General features: G+C 40.1%; 1 long non-coding RNA gene across 1 annotated transcript in view; it reads left to right on the top strand.

The window, feature by feature from the left end:
- Positions 1–23,592, top strand: part of LOC133407651 (uncharacterized) — a 61,648-nt gene that overhangs the window by 24,238 nt on the left and 13,818 nt on the right. Inside the window, exon 2 of the long non-coding RNA XR_009769204.1 lies at positions 13,358–13,405. This is a non-coding gene — a long non-coding RNA (uncharacterized LOC133407651). The remainder of the gene's footprint in view (positions 1–13,357; positions 13,406–23,592) is intronic.

Consider the following 23,592-nt stretch of genomic DNA (forward strand, 5'->3'; position numbering starts at 1 on the left):
AAATGGTGGTGATATGTTGCCGCGAACAGATTGGGGATGAATAGTAGCGTGACAGTGGGAGAACAAAACGGCGGGAGTGCTGCGCATTGGAGATAAGGTTCCTCATGTGAAGGTATGAGGATGACGACAAGATGCTCTTTCTCGCACTAAACAGGCTTTTTTTCTTGAGCGAAATGGCTAAAAATACTGGGAAAATAGCCTTCATTGTTTGCATTCGACACAATGACCACCCTCCTCTTATCTTTGTTTCTTTGGTACACCAACAATGTTCAAGGGTCAGTGTGCCCCGCTGCACATTTAACTATCAAAAAATATATAATATATTTTTAGATTTTTGTTTTTCTTTGTGACTATTGGAAAGCCCCCCCCCCCCCCCCCCAAAAAAAAACAACAACATTTTCTACCAAGTATTTTGGGAACATTTAGATGTTAATGTTTCAAGGAGACTATGATTTTTTTTTTTTTTACCGTGGTCCGTTGTGACACGAAAGACCGGATTTTTCGAGTACAGCGGACCCCCGCTCTCTGCGGGGGATAGAGACCGCAAATAGCGAAAATCTGCGGACAATTGTCGCCTATTGAAAATGCATTTTTTTTTTTTTTTTAACTCCCCAAAATATTTCATAAGCAGGGATAAACGGCCACGAAGCCTTTTCGGGTTTGGTTCCCCCACGAAAAAAAAAGAAAAAACAAAATGAAAAAACAAACCCCAAAAACTTAAAAATAAAAACATGGCTCGGTGAATCCGTGCGTGATGAACCACAGGCTTGTGGGGGTCTACGGTATTTTGAGATACTTGCCGTCGTTAGGATGATTTTTTTGCTTTGACTTGCGAGCAACAATTGTTAAAAATCTAGGCAATTACTGTATGTCACAGGTGTCAAACTCAAGGCCCGTGGGCCAAATCCGGCCCACCACATCATTTTATGTGGCCCGCAAAAAGCAAATCAGGTTTGTCAACTCACATGATTCTTGCTAAAATCTGTACCAACATTTCAAATTGTCATATGTGATAAATAATGTTGAGATATTGCAAGGATTTTTTTTTTTTGTTACCCAACTGCTTTTTACACCAACTTAAACAATAGTTAAACAATTATCCTTGACTTCTGATTTCAAAACTAGTTATCCATCAATTTGTTGCATATATGTAATAATACGATGAGGCGATTAAACATTATAGCGTTTCGCACGATGCATATACCCCGCCTCCCGGCCGAAGATAGCTGGGATAGGCTCCAGCAGCCCGCGACCCTAGTGACGAGAAGCGCTAAAGAAAATGGATGGATGGATAAATAAATTCAAATTGATTTCAATATTGTTTTGTGAAAATTGGAAAGTCCCAGAAATTGAAAAAAACTGTTTTATGTAACATTTAGTTAGCTTCTTTGGCAAAGCTAAAATGTTCAAGGATCAATGTGACCCGCTGCATTTTTAACTATAAAAAAAAGTCAATCGAAGTCAGTTTAAAAGTGTAGAATATATATAATTTAAAATGGCTGATGGCTCATTTGCTGGATCGTGCTTGTGGTCCTTAGTGATTGTGGCGGCTAACACGCTAACATAGCTTTGCTGATGCTTGTTACCAAACGTCTGGTTCACATTCACCCAATCAATGAAATATTCAAACCAAATTCAGTCCTGTGGCCAATTCCATTTTGTATTTGTAGCCTAAAATTGAAATAAAAAATATGATTTATTATTATTATATATACAAATATTTTTTTTTGTTAGATTAAAAAAAAAACAAGTAAAATAATGAGTCACTTTTTCATTTTGATTTTCTTTTTTCGATTGTCAATTAAAAGCCGAAAGAAGAAATGTTACACAGATGACATTCAAACAGTCGGTGCAACTCCGGACTCTCCATGTCAACGCTATCCTGTCCCACTCGGGGGTGGGGGGGGAGGATGTACAGTATGTTTAACTAAACGGCTCAGAGAGCTGCAGGCCCATTAAGTGCTCGCGTCTGAACACATCTGTTGATGTTTTAAATTATACATGGATGGGCTCAAAACACACAATAACTGTACAAATAAGCAATTTGTTTACATTGCTCACATAGATCTTGCATCAGCTGCTCTCTTAGCGCTTTAAAGAACCGGTGCTAGGTGTAAATGGTGGGATGGAGTTGTTTTTTTTTTTTTTTTTTTGCGGAACATTAAGAGCCACCTCAACCATCGGCAGCTCTGCTTGGGTCAGTGAAGGCGTCAGGCTCGGGAGTCATAACACTGGCGGGCCACCAAAGTGTGAATGTGACACTTTTCTCGTCTTATAAGGACGAGGTTGTTATTTCGGTTGTTACTCCGAGAAAACGCATTAGTAGACGCATTTGTAGCTAGGTCGAATGGATCGTCATGGAGGTCGTCATTGTAATAGACGCTGAGGATGTTTCCATGGGCAACACTCACATGACTATTGATCATATTAGCTTAGCATCTTTGGACATGTATTTTTAAAATCAGTGGGGTTCTTCTCTAGTTCATTTAAACATCCTGTTATCTTGCTTGTCAAATTTACCTTTTTAAATATGTTAAAAAAAAAAGTATAATTTCTACAGTATTTTTTGTACAGCAATTTGCAGGTGCTAACAGTATGTTCCTTACCCTCTGCGAAAAACAACTAATATTACTGCATCTTACTGAGTCACTGACAGCAGTTGTGCAACTCTTCTTCGTTTACTTTTCCTGCATGACTGTATTAGCTCCCCCCTGGTGGCCAAGACAGGCATGACAGAAGGCACCACAATGACTCAATCTATTTAACTATGTTGTTACTATACGATTTTTTTTTTTTTACAAAGTATATATTTGCAGAGTGCTGTATTCATTATTACAAAACATGTTACAAACATTTTTTTGTTCTTTTGAGAGCACTGGAATGGACTGTTGGCATTTACAGTCCTCACTGCAAATCATATTGTTGGACAGTCAGCATAATTCTATGTTGTTTACGTTGCAGTCTGTTGTCTTCATCAGTCTCTTAATACAATATCATATTTCATGGAGACGTTGACACTTGGCACTTCCAGAAGATTTTTCATTGACACTTTTACATCGCCGTCTAAGGACTTCCAACTCTCTCCTGCGCTCGCAAATTTCCTTGCAGAAATTTGACCCGCAGTTGCCTCTGTCAGGTTGTTAGCGTGGTTTATTCATGAGTTACAAGTACTCGGAAGTGGTTTTATTTTTTTTTTTGCTGCTGATTATGCAAAAAAATTAATTACAAAAAACGGGCAAGACTGGCAGATTGTGTTGATGTGTGAAGAACGACACCTCAAGGCTTAGTTTAAGGAGTATTATGTATTATGCCTTCTTTCATCATTTAAAACCGTTCCCAGGTGCGCCTGTTTTGAGGGGGTGCGCCTGTCGTATGCAAATGAACCGCTGGTCTCCCCTCCACTGTGCCGTGTGCCAGCGTGAGAGACACTCATTTATGCATCCGACAACACTGCAACTCTGCTGAATTTAGCGTTAGGGTTCGTGTCGCCAAAAATCGAATGACTTGGGTCCTGTTTTAGGCCATTCAAACTGCTGTTAAAAACAATGAAATCGAGTTTAGGGCGTGGAAAGGTTGATGCTGTGTGAAAACACGACGTAGCATGAAAAGTGTCCGGGCCAAATAATAAGACTGCTGACTTTGGTCGTTGCTCTTTGTGGCCTAATACAACAGAGCTTCTCCTTTAAGAAGAAAAGTCATGTGTGAGGGCCGTCAAGTCGTCTCCGCCGGAATTTTGACGGCAGCATTAATGAATAAAACATGCTTGCTCAGCAACATTAACCAGTGAGGAGGAGGAGGAAGACAACGAGGGGTAACTTTTAAAAGCGCAGCATTCTCATAATGCATGCTCCCATGCACTCATTGGCACCCTATTGACTGTCTGACCACATCCTCCGGATTATACACCCGTTCGGAAGGGGACGATAACAATAATGGCTGACGGTTTTCTCTCGCCACGTTTGATCACGCGGCCACACCCCCAAATGTCCCGGTGGCGTCTATTGCTTGACGTTCCGTGCGTCCATCCGAGCACTAAATCGCTCGGTTACAACAAATGGATGGGCATTTGGATGATTTTTCTTTAATACTCTGTTTTCTGAAATTGTAGCAAATCGATTTCAAAGGTCAGTTTGACCGCCAACAAGTTCGTGTTGCAGGTTTTCATTCTACTTCAATGTTTCCAACAAAGCTCATCATTGTCCCCCGTCTTCGCTTTGTTTGGTTTTGTACTTTAGCCAGATCAGGCTGCAAGACTGGGAAAGAGATATTCGATTTGCTCTTTCCTTTGCCGTGAGAAATAGAATGGTATTCATTTCTAGGTCTTCATGAGTTGATTCAATTTTAATCACTGCCATTGACCGCTATAGAAGTCAAAGATCCATTTTAACTGGAAGGGCTGGCAGTGAATGAGTTCAGGTGCAATATACCAGCGACTTGACTACTTTATTAAAAGGATGGCCATAACTGCACGCACAAAAATGAATATCTTAGCCCCGATGTCTTCTTTTAAGGAAAGTGCAACATCAATAGTTTTGTCTTCTTTTTATGAAATGAACGCTGCAGACCAAACCAGCTGTAAGAGTTTTAACAGTCTGAATTATGATGCTATAAATGTTTTCCTACCTGTCCGCGACCCACACAAAATGGCTCCGCAACGCACTTTTGGGTCCTGACCCGCCAGCTGAGTCACTGCTGTACAGTTCTACATTTTTAAGTGTTCCCTTACAGCAGAATAAAAAAATGTTCTACCGTCCAAATGAGTCTGAGACATGGTTACAAAACGACAGGATCAGATTTCCGTACCTGCCCACTTTGTGGTTGCTCCACGCCTTAACTCAGCTCAACGGCAACGCAGCTTTGAGGCGAGCGAGTGTCAAGATGACAATTTAGGTGATTTCTTCGTATTTTGCGTTTCTCCGATCATCACCTTTGCGGTCGTAAAGGGCTACAGGAGGGTGGCAAAAGCTAGCGCCAGTTGGTATTGCTAGGTGACCTATAACCAGCAACCCTCCAAACCTTCGGCATACGCGCTCCCGATGATGGTTGATCGTTGATTCATCGTTTACTGGGCTGATGAAATGATACTTTTTTTTCTGGCAGCGATTCGTCGCCTCTTTCCCCTGGCAACCGGCAAGTGTTGCTGCTCCTTCCTCATCAACTTCCTAACGGAGGGGCCTTCCATTTCCTCTTCTGTGACCTTCACATCTGTCACGGGGGCTCTTTGAGCCTCCTCCACTGCACTTGCGGGTGTCTCGGTCGCACCTTCTGCGACGACGCTCAATTACGAGTTGTGAAAATGCAATCTCGGTGTGTGGGTTATCTCATCAAAGGTATGAAGAGCCTATAATATCTAATCAGCTGTGAGACAAGATGACCTGAGGGCATGGTTTAAGTATATCTTTAATTGCGTTCATTCATAGGTTGCTAATAATGCCATTTTATAGGTAAACAGTGCAAGAGAATATATTTAATCGTTGAAAAACACATCTATTCATGTTTTTTGTACTCTTTCTGAAACTTACAGAAAAAGCCCTGGCTAATAGGAAAGTAGAAATTGGTGTCAAGGAAGTATGTTGAAGTGATAACATACTTTGGTAAAAAAAAAATTGGCTCCGTTGTGCCCGCTGGAATTTGGGGAAAATGTTGCCTCCAAAGTCTGTTCCACAATGTATACTAAAAGCCGTGCCCCAAAACACACAGGAAGTCTGCCATTTTAAATCGAAGTGAACGTTTTAGGATCATTTTCGCCATTTCCAGGGGTCCTTCTTTACCTAGAGAAATTGTCCAATTGCTACCAAAAAAAAAAAAAGTCTGTTTCGCTTCGTAACAGGAAATTAGTTAGGCACGTCCATCGTGAGTAGACACAACATTTCTCAAGAACCCATGCCAGAAAAAAAAACCTGCCATTTTGCTACAAAGCGACAATTTTAGGGTTTGAGATTTTGTCCAATTTCTTCCAAATACAAAAGTTTAGCTCATTGAGCCAATGCCACTTAACATCATGATATTTAATGGCGATGTCTATAATTTGGAGCTCCACAAAGACGTTTCTGGAGCCCATGCCTGAAAAAACACGGGAAGTCTGCAATTTTGGTTCCAAGCTGCCATTTTTGTCTCATTTTGTCCAATTCCATGTTTCCTTCAAAGATGATTAACTTGTTCAAGAGATTTTGTGCAATTGCTACAAAATTTGGACCATGTGTAGTCGACAGATCGTCAACTCCCCAAAATGTGGGTGGAGCATGGTAGCTGAGTTGAATGTCTATAACTCAGCTTCCCCAGCTCAGAGTCCGTTTCACTTAGCCACCTGACATTTGGTAGGCACGTCTATCATGAGTAGACCCACAGCAAAGTCTCAACAAGTCTTCCCCCAAAAGATATAGAAAGTATTTTAATAGAATTCTTTTTTTACGTTTCCAGATGTCCTCCAAAGGCGGACTGATCTAAAGATTTTGTCAGATTGCTACCAAATTTGTAAACTAGGCAGATGGCTAAGTGCAGTGAAGTTACATGACTCGCCATAAAAACGCAAAGCTCTAATAATACAGGGTCAGATCTCGACCAATCATCTTCTGTGCAATGAACCTTTGAACTCTGTAGCAGCAACATTTCTTTTCCATTAGCATGTGCAGTACTGAATGAAGTCGTTTTCATCCTGTGTGACTCATTGGTTCTCGTGTACATGCCGCATTCCTGTTATCACAACAGCTGTGTCGTACTAGTAACTTTAACATTCAGCCTCTGAAATTAGCGACAAAAGGACTGGATTCATCGAAAAACCGGAGAGATCGAAAGACTAATTAAATAGGCACTGCGATATTTAATTTCTGTTACAGTGTCGTATTAATTGTGTTGCTTTGAATGTCACTATTGTCTGATTGGGCTCTCTGAACGTTTGCCGTGATAAACGTACGCGTTTCTCCGGGCATTACGTTTACACTTCATTTGCGCTAAAGTTGCACAAATCTCATTAAAGTGAGAGACATTTGCCAAAGCAATCATTTACAGTGTGTCGGCTGCAGCGTGTCGTGATTCCGATTAGACTTATTATTGCAAACGCCGCATTATTAGCATTTGAATGCAAATGCTTTTTTATTTATTTATTTATTTATTTTTATTTCCCCGCAGACATTAACTCTGTTGAAATATAAGCAGAATGATCTCCTATCACACGAAAGCCAATTCACGGACCAGCGGAGAGGCGCTTTAACGCAAATATTCCAATTTCTTTCATTTCTTGCTCCATTTGCTGGCACCTCAATGAGGATGGAATTGTGGCTGGAACTGCTGAGGCATAAAGTAAACAGTTTTTTTTTTTCCTTCCAGCTACTATACGGACAGTGTGGCTAGTTGAGAATCCGAGCAAATGATTCCTCACGAGATATGATATTTAGTGTTATTTGTGTGAAAAAGATGATTCACTAAATGGTAATATCAGATTTAAACAAGTTTGTGTCATTTCTCAACATGTTACAAACAACAAACTAAACTGCGTGTCATCCTTACCTATCGTGAATTGCAAATTTTTCGAATCAAGGTTATGTTTCCTACAACCCCGATTCCAATGAAGTTGTGACGTTGTGTTAAACATAAATCAAAACAGAATACAATGATTTGCAAATCATGTTCAACCTATATTTAATTGAATTACCTACAAAGACAAGATATATAATGTTCAAACTGATAAACTTGATTGTTTTTTTTGCAAATAATCATTAATTTCGAATTTTATGGCTGCAACACGTTCCCAAAAAGCTGGGACAGGTGGCAAAAAAGACTGAGAAAGTTGAGGAATGCTCATCAAACACCTGTTGGGAACATCCCACAGGTGAACAGGCTCACTGGGAACAGGTGGGTCCCACGATTGGGTAGAAAAGGAGCTTCCCTGAACTGCTCAGTCATTCACAAGCAAAGATGAGGGGCGAGGTTCACCTCTTTGTGAACAAGTGCGTGAGAAAATAGTCCAACAGTTTAAGGACAATCTTCCTCATCGTCCAATTGTCTAGTTTACCCAGTGTGTGAGTTTTGTGGAGTTGTGTTCAGGCATCTTAAAATACATACATGTCTACCAGGTTACAAAGAAAAAATATGGCTGATTAAAAGAGGGCTGTTTTGAAGAGTTTTAGTGATGAGTCATTCTTTTTCTTTCTTTCTTGGGCGTAATTTGACCAAAGCAGGACACAAATTATCTTTTAAGACACCGAGGACCTGTTCCAATTTGTTGGACAATGGCACAACAACATAACTCCATTTGGAAATATGGAGTTTCATTTGGCACTAGTCCAGTTGCTTTGTGGTTTGACTCCAGCCTTTTAAAAAGATAAACAACAGCAACAATAATTGTTTTTATTTTTATTTTTTGGGGGGCGGGGGCGTTTATAATAATGCCATTGTTAAACATTGTGTAACGCAAGGCTGTAACAAACAACAACAAAAAAAACAAAAAAAGGGAATATTTCATTCCATTACCCTTCTCACCTACATCGACTCGTTTCTTAAGGCTTTGACTCACCGGGGGGGGATGCTTGGACCACCCGCTTGGCTGTACTTAACTGGAAATTTCCCCCGGTGTTCCCTTGATAGGGGCTGTATGCCGGCTGGTACCACATCTTCCCAGGAGCATCTCAATCCTCTCTGCCGTGACATTCCCCCCCCCCCACCCCGCCAAATACTCTCACATTAATCACGTTTTCTTTGTGTGCCAAAAATCTATTTGAGCTTGGCCTACATACAGACTCTTTTAAGCATTCCCCAAAAAAAGCTCACCGCAAAGATCCCAGTGGGAAATGTGACACTGTTTACAAGACTGTTCCAGATATTTTATTGAACGACTATTAATCCAATCACGCTCGTCGACACATCGGAGTACAGATGCAAGAAGGGACGAGCTGAGCCATGGTTGCGCTTGCTTTAGTGAGGAAAAAAAAGAAGGGAAAAGAGTGAAAATGTTTGTAACTGTCCATCACATAAGTAAAATGAGACAATTATGTCAGGCTCCATCTGCACAGAAGTAAAAGTAAAAAACGTAATTGTCAAAGAGATAAAACTAAAAAAAAAAAAAAAAAAAAGAAATGATGTCATTTTCCACCATGGCGGATAAAACGCAAAAATGTAACCATCCATCATCACAAAAATAAAATAAAAATAAAAAAAAGTAAATTCTAGCAGTCTAACATGACAGAAGTAAAATGAGAAAAGGTCATAACTCTCCAGTTTGACAGAAAATGAGCAAGCTATGTCTGTGGTAAATGTGCATCACAGAAGTTCATCAAGCACACAGAAATTTGATTTCCAAAAATATTATAATAAAAAATAAAAATGAGAAAAGACCGTAATTGTCCACCAACCAAAGACTAAAGAAGAAAGATGACAAAACATGGGAAACAAATGAAAAACTATCACAGAAGTAAAACGGGAAGACGTAGGTGTCCATCCACACAGAAATAAAACAAAATAAATGAGAAACTCTGTGTATTTTACCAAATCAATACTGAATGACTCGGCGACAAATGACAGATGACGTTTTATTGTGAAAGATACAAAGCTTTTTTTTTCTTGCCAGGAGGTTCACAATGTTTCATTTTGTTCCTTTTCTGAGCCTGGTCTCGCTCCCAGTCAAGCAATCCGTAATTGACATTGAAATAAGAGTACGTAACGCGCCTGCATTGCGCCCCCCCCTACCCTTCCCGTTTGATGTTAGCGCCCGCCAGGCTGCGACATTCTAATCAATCTGTCGCATTGTCTCGCCCGCTAAATGTTTTGGCACGACGAAGATAATAGTCGTTTTCGAGCGAGGCTCGCCGGCCTTTCCGAAACCGCCGCCGCTCTGAGCGTTCCCGCCAGGGGCTGCGGGCGCTCGCTAGCTCGCTCGCTTGCTTTTCGCGCAGCCACACGCAGCCTTTCGAGACCATCAATTATTGAGGTTGCCAGTCGCCTACGTCGTAGGCCCTACGGGGACCTCTGGAGAAATCTGCATGATGAATGCAATCAGTAGGCAGTGGTGGAAAAACAACCTCCCCAAAAAGAAATATGAAGAAATGGCTACTTCCAAAACTGTAGTTACCTGAGTTAGGGATGAATAATCAATTTCATTCACAATAATGTAGCAAAATAATAAAATACGATTTTCTGATCATATTGATATGATACATTGCAAAATCTAACACTCACGATACTGCACCCTAAGAGATACACTACATTGCGATATTGCTATCAAACGCTGGTACATCGATACTGTACTGATGCAATATTGATTTCTAATGCTGGTATATTTACGATAGTATAAGCGATAATATACTGTCCAGTATGTTACGATCTTTATACCTATTTGGCTGGTTGTGTTGATACAGTACCCTGAGAGATAATGATGCATCACGTTTTTTTCTGACACTGGTGGTATCAATACTGTACCCGAGAAGTAAAGGTACATCACAAAAAGAATATCAAACGCCGGTGTATCGATAGTATACCCTGAAAGCGCTTGCTGTTGCTATTGATACTGTACCCCGAGACGTAATGATATGACGCATATCGATACTGTACCTCGAGAGATTATACTGCATGTTTTGAGAATGTGATTTTGCGCTAATGGTATCAATGTTGTCCTCTGAGAGATGATGCGTCAAATAATCTCTTGCTGCTGTATGGATAATTTGTCCTGAGACATAAAGATATATTACGTCATGATCGCGACATGAAATGGTAGTGGTATCGATACGCTACCCTGTTGCATCACAATCTGATACACCGCTGTGCGACATCAATACTGAGACACTGCATTACTTTACTCTGACAGATAATGTGATACGACACAATATCTGATGCCGGTGTATCGATACTGTGCCCAAAGAGATATCAGTGGGATCAAAGTTTTGCAGCCCGACTTCGAATGCATCGCCACATTGCGGTCATCTGTCGTCGTCGCCGTGGTTTCCGGCCAGGCATCGTGCTCCTTCTATTATGAATAAGCATCAATGATTTAGCGTCAATAACTAGTTCAACCAATGTTTTTGTTTCTGATGAGTCCTGCTTTTCACTGCACTGGCGTTTTGAAGAACATGCAATAGTTGTGTAATCTTCCATGCTTCCACGTATACGACTTCACCAATCCATGTGGTCCATTACAAACCTTTCCAAGGGAAATAATGGAAATTCAGTCACATTTTCAGGAAGGACGTAAGTTTAAAGGAGGCTAGTATTAAAATGATAAAACTTGCAGTCTTAAAGGAGACATAAAATATGATGAAAGTGACTTGCTAAAACGCTTATAAACCAATAGTTGTGTGTCTGTAGGCGTGCCCACACATAAGGAGTGGAATTAAACAACCAAGTGAATCTCGTGTGAGCTGCCTGTATTCCAGAATATGTCTGTGTGCGCGCCATTCTGAATTTTGGGATGCAACAGTAGGGCTGATTTACATGCCACACCCACACTGAGTTTCTCTGCCCATGACTTGGCAGACCCGAAGATTTATAGACTTTATAGCTACGGCTGGACCAAAACCAAACGCTAAGCAGAGCTGCAGTGTTGCTGCAGCCACAGATTGGCTAACGTTATCAATGTTTACTGTCTATATTAAAAGTTAAAACAATCTTGTAGCTGTTGTGTATGATGCTTTGAATAACCCTGCACAAATGAACACTTCCCTCATAGGCTTTGTTGGTAGTAATAGAATGTGACAAAGTGCGAGCCTGTCTGCTTTTTTAATGAGATGCCAGGTGACATCATTAACTCACATTATACCCCAAACATCACCATCCAAGCAAGACACGCAACCTTTTTTTTTTTTTATACAGCGTTCACGCCATGTTTGGCTCATCCCAAACGACCGGGGCTGTAAATCTAAAATCATTTTGGTCCCAGAGTGCCATCGAGTGTGTGTGGATGTGGACGAACGTATAGCGAGATGCTTCGTTTCGCTGCTCTCAGCACCTCGTCTTGAGGGAGCAGCTTGTGTGTGTGTGTGTGTGTGTGTGTGTCCTTGTCTGTTGATGGTCAACAATGTTTGTTCAGTTGTGTTCACACCATACGGTTACAGAACAGTTCAGAACGAGTACAGGCGTTTTATCGCTGTGACGCCAGAGGCTGAGCTGCACTGGTTTTGTTTACGGACTTCACGGGCGGCTACAGCGCAAGGCAGTGACACTTGCGGTCCATTAACAAATCGGTTCTGGAAGCCGGTATTTCTCTCTACCGTACCAGCAAATCACAACACGAATGTACCGTATGTACTGTTACACCCTTACTAACTAATTAAGAAAGATTTATAATTGCCTGTGTTAATGGTTTAAATGGTAAATATGTCACAAACTATGATCCTAAAGCCCTTCAATATAATTTCAAGTGCATATCACAACATGACACTTAAAAAGAAGTGGCTTGCAGATTGTTTGATTTCAAAGACTCTCCGCACCTTCCCCTAACAACCCAGGCTAATCTCAGCTCTTCCCCGACATACAAATAGCGAACCACAAATAGCGGGGGTTCACTGTATATTATTTTGGGAAGTAACACACAGTAAGCGCAGTGTGGTCAGTTATCTGTCGAATGCAGTATAATGAATTCAGCAAACAACAACGATCATATTGTTATAAAAAGGTAAACACTCTCACAGAAGCAACGCAGTTGTCGTTGGCAAAGTTCTTGACAGCGGCAGCGCGAGGACGCTCGGCGCTTATGTTAGCACCCGTAAGGGGGAAAAGAAACATCAGAAGGGTATGTGTGGGAAATGGCCTTTATGCACATATGCGCTCTGTTTGTCAACGTAATGAATGGCCCGTTTGGATCCATTTTACATCGTTTGTCAATCTCTCTGTGGACTCGCTTCCTTTTGAAGTCACACGATTCCGCTGAAAGTGAAACGCTCCACTTGATGTTCAACATTCACATGTTGTTTTTTCAGGGCTTATCAGTACACACTTCATGAACACTTAGTGTGTATTCCACAGGCGACGTTTTCCAAAGTCGGATCCCTGGAAGTCGCTTCAAAGTGGCTTCTTGTTGATCGGTGAAACTGGTATTGGGGGCCGTCTTTTTTTTTGGGGGGGGGGGGTTAATTCTCTTGAGAATCCTCAAAACAAATGAACACATTTTGTATAGTATGTAATAGTAAGCCCTTGAAATTCATCCGAAACGGCTGCTTCGAACCAAAATGTCTGACTTCCTGTTCAGTTTTGTTCTGTTATGATAGACTTGTCCACCCAGGTTCATGTTGATGGGTAGAACTGGTGTCAGGGGGTGTGGGGGAGTTGGCTACTGAGTGACAATTTTGTGTGTGTGTGTGTGTGTGTGTGTGTGTCCCTCTTGGAATGACACGCAAAGGTGTGGCTAACGGATGTGTCTTTATTTGCCTTTCAGACCGGTACTGGGCAGCCGTCGTCATTTTGCTGCTTCTCCTTCCCTAAAGTAAGTTCATCTCTGAATAAAAAATACGATGCTGCTATGTCACGATAACACACGTATTTGTATTGTATTTTCCCATGTGGAACATAAGGTAATTTCCTCGTGCTCTAGCGGCACCGTTACTCACAATTGCAGCTCAGCTTCTGGCTAGCGGATGTCAATAGCAAAGACCATTGGTGTTTTTATACCATCAAAATTGTGACTGTCCAAACTTTTACCGTTGGATTTGTTGGTGTCATACATTTCCCCAAATGTCTTCCAAACTTCTGAGATTAAATCAGAAATATTATCAGAAATATTTTAAGAAAAAACGAAAAAGAAGGTTTTGAATTGCTCCTAAAAACAGAAATGCAATCTAAATGAATTATAAGTGAATGAATTATATATTTTTTGAAAATTGTAATGAATGTAATAAATTTTTTAACCATGTGTATTTCATGTGTTTTATGAAATTGCATTGTCCACTTTCAAATAAACTGATTAATAATAATAATGGAAAAAGTCATGAAATTACATTAAATATTTTTGAAACTCTAGATGAAAAAAGTGACACTGTAAAACAACAATTTTTCCATTTTTTTCAACTTTTTTTTTTAAATAGTCGTGTGGGAGAAAATGTTTGGCTCATAATATTCAGGAAACATCTCGACTTGACCTATAAACTGTCTTAAAAGTAGTCGATTTATTTTTTTAAAAGTATTTGTCAAAATTCAATTATTTTTGAGTTGTGTCGAAAGAAAAATCTTAAACATTTTGCAAAATTAAATAACTAATAAAAACTGATAAATATAGTTTTTACATTCAAAATAAGTAAAAGGTTCAAAATTTGCAGTATTTTCAGTATTTCAGTATTTTAACCCTAACCCTTTTTTTTTTTTTTTTTTTACACTATCCAGGACTTCAATCCTGAAAAAAGTCTTATCGCAGAGCAACATCGCTTTGTTACTATTTGCTCTTCTTTTCATATGAAGTGAAGCGCGATTAGTCCAGTGAGGCTCTGTTACTTGTCTTTTGAGGCGCACGTCAGCAGCCACCAGAAGCTTCGCTTAACCTGGATGTACTTGTCCAACTTTAGCGCTATAGCGCTAACACACGCATGCACACACGGATGAATGTCTGTCACGTATTCAAACGCAGATGCAAGTACGATGGCGAAGGCCTTCGTGGGCGGCTCTTCAAAACAGGCCAACGGAACACGGCGTTCTTCTGTTTCTTCTCACATTCATCTCGTGCGAATCAGTCACCGCACATTTCGAGACGCCGTAAAAAAATTAATGACTTGAATGTATGTGAATGTATGTGACGCTGCGCCGTTGCCACGGCGATGGCACCATCGTCTTGATAACGATTGCCACCAATTAGCGTCGGGGCTGTCTTTTCGTGAACGGCTCCAGAGTTGCGGGATGCCAATCAAAGCGGCTCCTCTCATTCCCTTTAAATGTGGCGAACTCACCGTGTCACATGGAGACATCGCTGTACTGAAAAAAAACAAAAACAAATCAACACTGCATATCTTAAAAAAATGGAAGTAATCCATCACATGTCCAACCCCAATTCCAATGTTGTGTTAAACATAAATAAAGACAGAATGCAATGATTTGTAAATCATGTTCAACCTGTGTTTAATTGAATACATTTGCTGACATTGGTTTTCTGAAGTGTTCCTGAGCCCATGCGGTGATATCCTTTACACATCGATGTCGGCTTTTGACGCAGTGCCGCCTGAGGGATCGAAGGTCACGGGCATTCAATGTCGGTTTTCGGCCTTGCCCCTTACATGTGGTGATTTCTCCAGATTCTCTGAACCTTTTGATGATATTATGGACCGTGGATGATGAAATCCCTAAATTCCTTGCAATTGTACGTTGAGGACCATTGTCCTTAAACTGTTGGACTATTTTCCCACGCGCTTGTTCACAAAGAGGTGAACCTCGGCCCATCTTTGCTTGTGAATGACTGAGCAATTCATACCCAATCATGGCACTCACCTGTTCCCAATTAGCCTGGTCACCTGTGGGATTGTTCCAAACAGGTGTTTGATGAGCATTCCTCAACTTTCTCACTCTTTTTTGCCACCTGTCCCAGCTTTTTTAGAAAGTGTTGCAGCCATACAATTCTAAGTTCATGATTATTTGCTAAAAACAATAATCAGTTTGAACATGAAATATCTTGTCTTTGTAGTTTATTCAATTAAATATAGGTTGAACATGATTTGCAAGTCATTGTAGTCTGTTTTTGTTTATGTTTAACACGACGTCCCAACTTCATTGGAATTGGGGTTGTAATATTTTAGCTTTGAGTCAAGGAAAGTGTGCATTTTTACTCTCTCTCTCTCTCTCTCTCTCTGTCTGTCTCTCTCGCTCTCTCTCTCTCCCTCTCTCCCTCCCTCCCTCCCTCCCTCCCTCTCTGTCTCTCTTCCCCTCTCTCTTCCTCCCTCCCTCTCTCTCTTCCCATCTCTCTCTCTCTCTCTCTCTCAAAATTTATGACAAATGCTGAACAATCTCATTTCGCAGCACTGCACTCTCCTGGAGCTACAAAGGTTCGATTACGCCAGCCCGGTAATGGCGACCCGGGGACACAATTCCCGAAGCCTCTTAAAGTTGTTCTGTTCATGTCACCACACACACCTTAACAACATGAAACGTGCAGGTACGGTGCTGCCTACTGGCCTCATTGAGCGCTGTTATTCACGAACGCATGTGTTCATTATCACCGACTACTTCTGGAACATGTACCAGAGGTGTTTGATACATTTATTTATTTATTTTTTACCAGCGACAGTCGACGGAATCTATCAAACAAACGGCGAATACGGAGCGTATTCGAGGTTTACGAGGCGCTAGTAAAAGCTGTCGGCTGCGGGGAAGAAGGCCCGAAAGTGTGCGCTCGTTGACAGTATACCAGCCTGCAGTTACTTGCGCTAAGATATATTTCCACAGTAAATTTGCAAATGCAGAAACGTGATGGAAAAAACACATCTCTCACTTTTGAGGAGGGGGGAGTAACAGCAGTTCTGCTGTCGTCAAGTTTCAGGTGAAAGCTTCTTCAGACTTCCTGCTGCGTTGCTTCCCAGAGTTTTCGTGCGCGGGCGTGACAAAATGATTCGACGAGCGATCAAAGCGTTGGCCGCCGCAGTCGAGTCCATCGGTCGGGTTACGGTTAAAACAAAAACATTCTGAGGAAGTGCGATCGCTGCAGTGCGTGCAGATGACACGAGTTCATCTTCAACAAACTATTGTGAGGCCTAACTCCAAATGGCAAAGAAATCCTCAACGAGCACATTTGGACGCCATATTCTGCCGACATTAGACGGCATCGGCAAAAACGCCTCGCAATTTCTTGCCGCCCATCTGTCTGGAATACCTGGGGCTCTTTTGGATGCCGTTTGCTCTTTAGTCGGCGTTTCACCCAAAATGGTTGCTCCAAACAAAAATGGCGGACTTTGTTTAATTTCAGGCATTGTTCCTTGAAACTTTTCTTCTGCGTCCTGTTGTGATTCACGTGCACCTAATTGTTTGTTTCTTTTTGTTTTGTTGATTTTTTTCGGTCTTGCAGTTGGGGCTCAATAGGGCAAATCCTTTTTTAAAATGTTTTTAATTGTTTTTTTTAAGTACAATCCAGACTTCCTGTTCAATTTCAGGCATGGTTGCTTCAGAATTATTTGCAAACTGTTAGAGTAGACAAGACGCGTCCAAACAATTTTTGATATATATCTTCAAAACAATCGTCAACCACAGTCAAAAGTCTTTGCTCATTTAGATCAATTAGAATTGACAAAAAGTAGGAGTCCCTGATCCCCACCAAAAAGGCTTCTTCAAAGCAAAATGGCTGACTTCCTGTTCAATTTTGGGCATGTGTCCTTGAAGCTTTTTCGTGCTCCGTGTTATCACAGACACGTCCCACCCAATTTCCCATTTCCAGTAGTATCGACATTGCATTCTGGCCATTGACAAGATTGGGACGCCGTGTTCTACTTTTTACCACGTCGACCTCGTTTATCGGTCTGCGAATCTGTCCGTGACGAGACGGCGGTGTTAATGCACGAACGACGAAGTGCTCTAAGAGCCGGTGTGAGAGCCACTGACGAGAGTTCCCAGCAGTAAGTTAGGAGTGAACGTGCGAGGGGGGAGCACCGATCGATCTTATTGATCGGACACGGTGGAATTACGGCTCGTGTTCTTCTCCTTTTTTTCCCCCTACCTCTCGCTCTCGACTCTTAAACAGCGACTCCCCCTCACCAATGACTCAGTTACTGCTGTTGCCAGTTGCGTGATAAAGTGCTGCACGCATTTTGCTGGTGTAGAGACGATCGTATCGTCACATTAGACTTTGAAAATGTTGTTTTGCCTCAACAGCACAAGTAGGAAAAAAAGTCCAAACAGAAACATTCTGAAATGTTGTAGAAAAACTTCCAATAGCGCAATTTGGCAAAATAAATGATGTATTATTTAGCCACATAAAGATTCAAAATAGTTATTGTCATATACACAGTAAAAACACAAGGGTAGCACTGAACAAATACAACTTTTAATTTGCTGGTCTCCTTCCGCTTATACAAAGAATATAAAAGATTTATATAAAAAAAGAACAATCTAAAGGATTAAAGATATGGAAACAATATAATGTGTAACGATGCAGGCATTCTACTTCAGGTATAGAAGGTTACAAAAAGTTGCATTCGAAGCAGAAAAATGATACATTTTGTCCCAAAGAAGTTTTATAGTGTCAGATTTCTTTTTTTTTTTTCAAGAAAGTGATAGTTTGCCACAGAAATGCAAACGAAATATTTTGCTCACAACGCCTCATTAGGCTATGCGAGTTGTTTTACCCCCAAAACACACAAGGGCAACAATCCCCACAGGCACACTCCAAAATCTGGGGGAAAGTCTTCCAACAATGCTATTTTTTACAAAATTTTACATTTTAAAAATGGAAATGTTTGTATACAAAATGCAGTGGTTGACCACACAAAATCTGTTTTTAAGGCACAAAAATGCTAGACTTTGTTCCAAAATTGCTATATAGTGCCACAAAAATTATATTTTGTGCCAGAAACGTGGTAGTTTTCCAGAGACGATCTTTTACCATGACAGCAATGTATTTTACTCACAAAAAAAGTCATGTTAGGCTGTAAAAAAATTTTTTTTCTCTAAAACCACAAAAAATATCCACGAAAGACAACATCCAAATTCTTGCAACAAGGTTATAATACTATTTGACACAAAAACTTTACATTCAGCAGAAATGTTTGCGCGCAAAATGCTGACAATAAGTTGACTGCAAAAAGTTACCACTATACATGTCCCGAAAATGCTATAAGTTGTCACAAAGGTGATCAATTTGGTCCACAAAGTGGTAATTTGGCATGGAAATACAGTATTTTACTGTTACAACATATTTTTCTCACAAAAAGACTAGTTTGTGCTATATAAAATATATATTTTTTTTTTGCCTCAAATACACAAAAGGATAAAAATCTTCAAAAACTCACTCCAAAATCTTGTAAAAAGTCTTAACACAACGTTATTTGGTACACATATGCTACATAAGGCCACAAAGTGAAAAATATATTTGCAAAAAGCGGTGGTAGAAAAAAACAATTCATATGTTCGGCTAAAAAAAAATGCCACATTTTGTCGCAGAATCATCCCAAACATGAACTAGAGTGCGATGATTTGCCACCTTCTCAAACACAGCATTTCAGACAAAGAACATCATACCAACAGTCAAACATGATGGTGGGATTGTGATGGTCTGGGGCTGCTTTGATCCTTCAGGATCTGGACGGATTCATGGAACCATGAATTCTGCTCTTTACTTGAAAATCCTGAAGGTGAATGTTCAGCCATCAGTTTGCGACCTCAAGGTTCTGCGGCAATCCAAGACACACCCGCAAGTCAACTTCTAGAAAACGCTTGAATTCAGTTGTTGATTGTCAGGGTGGCTCAACCAATTAGGTTTAGGGGGCCATTACTTTCTCACATAGGCCAGGTAGCTTTGAATTGTTTTTTTTTTTCCCCTTTAATAAATAAAAATCACCATTTAAAAACTGCATTATATTACATTCGTTTGATGATGTTAAACAAAGTGGGGAATATGCCAAAAAAAAAAAGTTTTTCAAGGCTGTATCTGGCCAAGAAAGTAATCGTTTACCACGCAAATGTCATATTTTGCTCTGAAAACACAATTTGCTCACAAAAAGGCAATGGGTGGTGTGGCCATTAGTAATCTGCGACATTCTCTTTCTTCTTTTCATCGTTTCCCCATGAGCTCGCTCTTGTCGCTCAACACGTATTCCCGCCACGGAACTCAGCAGAGTTTGACAGCTTGGATTGGAATGTCTGACAATTGACTGACATGCAGGAGAGGCAGGGAAATTATCAGAAGGAATAATTCCAATACTTCCGACGACTCTGTTTTTGGCGGGCGGAGGGTGGTAATGCTTCGGGGGAACAGTGGTTGTCTCGTGATGGGCAAACTGCAATTCACCCTGAAACTTGATGTATTGCTTGTAGGCGAACCAACCTGTATGTTGACTTATAATAAAGATGTAGCAAAATGACAAAGAAAAGGCAAAACGGTTCATCCTTTGACGAGGAAAGCGGGAAACTGCCGCTGAAATGCATATTTTACTATTATAACGACATACGCTTTTCCTCAAAAATCCCCACAAAAAACATTCTAAAATCTTTTCGTCTTCGAACAATGCTATAAGTCTTTTCAGCAACAAAAAGTGCCATAGCTTTTGTACAAAATGCAAAAGTTCACCATAAAACCGTATTGTGCTCCAAAAATACTATAAATTGTCACAAAAGTCATGTATTTGGAAAGCAAAGAGGTAGTTGCAATATTTTACAGTTAAAACATTACATTTTTGGCCACCAAAAGGCCACGTTAGGTAATAAACATTTTGTTTTGCCCTAAAAACACAAATGGACAAACATTCCCACAGACACACTTCCAACACTGCCTCAAAACTAATAATAATAATAATAATGTCAATAGCGTTTATATGTACAGTATATCGCTACCACTTCAAGCAACGAATATTTGACCACAAACGGTGGCGCAACACGTGTAGACAGAGCGTACAACATTAATCGCAAGCACATAGTCTTTAGGGTTTGTGAAAAATGACTAATATTACCGCAGCTTACCGAGTTAGTTGTTAAACTTTGCTTCGCGTGTGTGTCTCTGTCTGTGTTATACTGCTCCCAGGTGTCCAAGGTGCGCTCACAAGAAGGAGCAGCACAATGACTTGAATTGGAGCTAAAAAAAAAACATGTTGATTTGCATACTACTTAACTATGTGATTATTGTATGGTTTCATAATATTGTCGAGTGATACGTTTTGTGTTAATGTAATGTTATTCATTCAACCAACCAACTTTGAAAGGCAAAAACTCATCAAAATTCCGACATCAGGAACTGTTTTTCTGTTTGTTTTTTTTTTCTTAACCAATGGCCCAAAATCACTCTTAATTGCGACAAAAACACTGACTGACTGAATTAAGTTTCTTTCTTTGCCGGAACGCCGTGATCGGATCGACTGCGGTGACAATCAGCGGCTTTTTAAACGAGACGTGAGAGCTTCCCAGATATCTGGGCTCTCAGAAGCCATCGCTCTGTGTCTCATTTCCCGGCGTATCGATGTCCTTAAGTGAGCTTCCCCAAGCGGCCGCAGGGGCGGGATCCTTCCGTATGGATCGCTGTCAGCGTGTTGGAGCGCAGCCGATGGGCAGAGCTCAACGTTAGCGCGGACTGTTGGCCTGGGTAGACAGGAAGACGTATTTTGATCATAAAAATAATGCAATGTTTCCAAAACATGCTGTATATTGTCTCAAACGTATATTTGGCCCCAAAAGTGCAATGTTTGTGTGTGAATAGGCAACAGTCAACTGCAAAACATTTGGGCCCCAAAAAAAAAAATTGTTTTAAAAGCTCCACTTTGTCCCAAAAAGGCTACATGTTGTCACACAAGTGGTAACTTTGACCACAAAAGTGTACTATTTGATATAAATAAATAAAGTTGCCTATTTGTGCATGAAAATGTAAGAGTAACAAACACAATTGACAATAAAGTCCCGCAAATACATTCCAAAAATATTTTAGAAACCTTCAAACAATGCTATTCTTTGCCACAAAATGATGTTAAGCCGCAAAGTTTGCCATTTGCGTGCAACACTTGAACACTATTTTGAAATTCGACTCTGTCCCAATCATGCTATACATTGTCATCAAAATTAATTATTGATTACAAAAGTTCAATATTTGTCTGAAAAATTGATATAATTGAACACAACAGTTATTTGTTGGGCATAAAAACATATATATGCTCTATTGGCCACAAACGCGTGCTTGAAAATACAATTGTTGATCTTAAAAGGTGAAGTATTTTGAGCACCCCCCAAAAAACACTGAATATTGTCACAAATGGTAAATTATGTTAGATTTGCGGTAGTTTCCCATGTGGATGTTACCTAGAAAACTGTCTATATGGTCAACAAATAGCCTCAATTTGAAATTTTTTTTATCTTACTACTACTACTACTTTACTACACTTTGTCCCCAAAATACATTTGTCACAAAAATTGTGCATATGCCGACGAAAGTACAAAGTTTGCCCCCCCCGCCCAAAAAAAACAACAAAAAAACAAATGCAATAGATAACAAAAAATAGTTATATTAGTCAAACACAAAAGTTGTATTTTAGGTGCAAAAATTCAATCTGCACTTTGTCCCCAGCAAGTGATTGTTTGCCATGGGGGGGGGGGGTTTATTTGGTGCACAAAAATTCTACACTTTGACCCCAAAACAAGAAGAACATAATACCAATAGTGATGTTTGGATTTTCTAGTCTTTTCTTGGTGCTAAAAAAAATAAAGATAAGAGTAAAAAAGTTCCTCAAATATGAATACATGTAATACTTAAAAATATTTACCATCGCTTTCAAATGTATCAAGCAGGAAATAAAAATGTAAATTCAGTACGTGAGGTTCACACTGTAAGGGTTGAACACTATACCTTCATGCTCAGCTTGTGGAAGAAAAAAAAAAAAATACATTTAATGGAACGTAAAGCAAAAATCCTTTTCGCCTTTCCTAAACACGGTCTGACCCCTGATCATCACCTTTGCTATAAAAAACTTTGGTATAGTGTGTTTTTGGTTTGCTCGTTGACCATGGAACGTCCCTACACCGCTGACACAAGAAACCTCACCATCTGGTAACACACTTTGCATGTTTTTACATTTTGTTTTGAGGCTACAATTTTGTGGTCATTTTAAACATTGACGGGAAATAAAAAATGAATCCACTGCGGTACAATTAACTCCAATCAACCAGCAGTCGTGAAGTTGGAACTTACATGGAACTGTGTGTGTGTGTGTGTGTGTGTGTGTGTGCAGCATGTGCTAATGTGGGCTTGGTCTTTCTTTTCCTGTTTTTCTGCCGTGAGGTCAGAGCACCCTTTGGAATATTATTTCATTAAGATGAAAGCACGTCAGAAGCCAATGAATCATCCTAACGACGCATCATCGCTACTGTGCTGTGGGAACACACACACAAAAAAATCAAATGAAATGAATAAATGGGGGGAAAGGAACAGCGGCGAGAGTCGGGAAAAAAAATCCACTCAGTATTAAGCTCATAAAACTTTTCTCTCAGCGGCCTCCCAAGAGGAGCGCTAGCTTCCGCTCTCATAAATTAAGGACCTTCTGGACTTGCAAAAATGCAAATTAAACTGTTATATATCACATATTTACAAATACCCTTTACCACCTCATACCACGACATCATATCTAATGTCCGATAAACATCAAATGTATGTATTTATATCATATTTGATGTACCGTAAATTCTCATGTATAATGCGCACCCACGTATAATGCGAGCCCCCAAAGTTGACCTCAAAATTCTCGAAAACCCTTCTACCTATGTATAATGCATTTTTAAAATGCGTGATTTTGCTTCTACCCATATGATCAAAACATTAAGTATTACCTGTATTTTGTTTGTTTTTTTCAAATAATTCTGAAGTTAAGCTCTTTATTTGAACACAATAGTTTCTGTTTATTTACTTGCTCTCATTTTGAAATTCACAGCCCTACTTTTATTTAGTAAATGAAAAAAAAAACACAGTTGTGCTCATGTAATTTGTAAGATGGTATGTACAATTCTTTAAATAAAACA

This window comes from Phycodurus eques, chromosome 9 (assembly GCF_024500275.1).
Source record: "Phycodurus eques isolate BA_2022a chromosome 9, UOR_Pequ_1.1, whole genome shotgun sequence".
NCBI classification, from domain to species: domain Eukaryota; kingdom Metazoa; phylum Chordata; class Actinopteri; order Syngnathiformes; family Syngnathidae; genus Phycodurus; species Phycodurus eques.